This window comes from Lipophrys pholis (genome assembly GCF_963383615.2).
Source record: "Lipophrys pholis genome assembly, chromosome: 18".
Classification (NCBI taxonomy): domain Eukaryota; kingdom Metazoa; phylum Chordata; class Actinopteri; order Blenniiformes; family Blenniidae; genus Lipophrys; species Lipophrys pholis.
Window position 1 is genome coordinate 13,403,695 of NC_137646.1, and position 2,347 is coordinate 13,406,041.

Below are 2,347 nucleotides of genomic sequence, written 5' to 3' on the forward strand. Positions count from 1 at the left end.
TTAAGTGAAAATGGAAATTTTTTTGTTGCATTTTTGGGATCCGTTTAACAACGACGTTGTTGTGTCATGGCTCCGAATCCATGTTCGCCTGGGACTTGGTAGTTTTATAGCTGAGACCCAATAATTTATGGAAGAGCGACTCACTTGAAACATTGTTGGCTCCACGGGACCCAGAATCTCAAGAAGAACACAAGAAACAAAATGTGACATTGAACATGCCATATTTTGTCATGACAGGTGAACCAAAAGAGTCTCGGTTGTTAAACATGAAGCACAGATACCACACTCGCAACACAAAGATTATAAAAAGGATAAAAAATGTATAAACGACGTAATTGCAACAGCTGTGACATGATTGCAGAATTTGCAACACAACATAAACTCTGATCCAAAAGTTTCTGATGATGAATTCTGAGAAGTAAGTGAACCAGATAACTGAGGCTTCAACATGTCCCACCAATTTAGTAACATGGGTTTATTTCCTTATTATTCTTCCTCATTCTGCTTACTGACCTTTAAACAAAATTCTTAGAAAATTAACATCTGAACACACAAAGTGTATAAAAGGAGCCGGAGGAGCGGTCTGGATTTCAGTTGTTCGTGACTGTATATGACTCAACCTGAAAGATGAATTCAGCAATTTTCTGCTTGAGTTTGCTGATCTGCAGCTTGATTTCAGCTCAAGATTATGGGGATTTCTCTGAGGAATGTCATCCCAACATGTGCAAGCTCCTGGAGGACTTTGGTGCATTGAGGGAAAAACTCAGATCTGTGGAAACTCGACTTCAGTTGGATGAAATGAGACTGTCGCAGTGTGAGATCAGAAAGCAGCGTGGTGAAACCAGACTGAGAAGCGTTGAAAATACCCTGGCGGACTTCGAAAAGAGGGTTGGGGCCGTGGAGCACAGAGGTATAAACTAATTTATTTGCATAATTGGAATAGTTTTTAGTGATTAAAAAAAAAAAGTAGATCTTTGATGATCCCATAGAAGCAGTAATGACATGGGTTTCTTATTTCTTTTTTCCAGGTGAAACAGAGGTGATATTCAGTGCTGTAACAGGAGGTGATTTTGCACCCATCGGACCGTTCGACACAGACACAACTTTAATCTTCAAAAGTGTGATTACCAACATCGCTGAAGCCTACAATCAATACACAGGTAAGAACAGTGTGTTTGTGGGTTTTACTCTAAATATATGTTACAAACGTTCTTCTTTTTCTGCAGGTATCTTCACAGCACCTGTTGCAGGTGTTTATTACTTCACCTTCTTCTGCCATGCTGGAGGAGAGCATCCCATGATTCTGTATCTGTACAAGAACAGTGAGCTGATTGTCATGACAGAGGATCACCAGACAAAATTTGACACGGCCGATAATGGAGGGAATGCCGTGTTCCTGCAGCTGCAACGTTTCGAGCAAGTGTATGTGGTGATGGGTGCACACTCACATGTTTGGGATTCCAAATCCCACACAACGTTCAGTGGTTTTCTGGTCACTCCGATGTAGGAAACAGTGAATATGGATCAGTCCGTTGAATTAAATTGATTTAACTGACCACACTGATGAAACCAACTTCAGTTTATTTCTGGAGTATCTGATTATAACAATCTCGTTTGTTTGTGATTCTTTGTGTGATCTAATGCTCGTCATTGCCTCTCGAAAGGAGGTGCAACATGAAAGATATGACGAGAAAGAGCTCAATAATAGGAAATGAAAAACACTTTAATAACACAATGTAATTAATCATGACAATGCGTAATTAAATGAAAGTGAAGAATAAATACAGAGGTTATGATTCCGGCAGATTCTCTCTTTTCGCGTGTGTGTGTATGTGGGGGGAGGGGGAGCATATTATTGTCCTCACCGTGAGGAGTTGGGAGGTCTCACAGGTTTATTGTCTTTGTGTGAATAAACTGTACTGCATCGAGCTCTGCCTGTCTCGTGAGTTTTCGTTCACTATCCCCGCTCCACTTTTACTTTTTAAGAAGTATCGGGAATATTGTAGTCCAGTAATCCAGGGCTGTCGGATTTTTGCCTCAAGTATAAGTGACAGTGGAAAGGAAAAACTCAATCATAACAGACTTTCTGCTGTGCTGGTTCGGTGAGAGGATAGAAGAGGAGGGAAGGATGTTTGGATCATTTCTCTTCAAAAGTTCAGAAGCAGAAAATGACAGCTCGTCCAGGCCTTTATGTGTCCTCAGATCTCGCTGCTTCACCAGAAAGCTTCACCTTGTATCTGGAGATGTGACGATGAGCTCCACTAGAGGTCACTGTTAGACAGGTTTTACTTTGAACTGGCTGGACTGATGGTCCATTACTTTCGGTTTGGTTTAAATTACACTGGTC

At 40.9% G+C, this 2,347-nt stretch overlaps 1 long non-coding RNA gene across 1 annotated transcript; it reads left to right on the plus strand.

Moving 5' to 3' along the window:
• The first annotated feature begins 586 nt into the window (after positions 1–586).
• LOC308123663 lies at positions 587–1,929 on the plus strand. The gene is made up of 3 exons (XR_013936243.1): positions 587–910; positions 1,029–1,160; positions 1,227–1,929. It is a non-coding gene; the product is annotated as an uncharacterized lncRNA (long non-coding RNA).
• Positions 1,930–2,347: the final 418 nt, after the last annotated feature.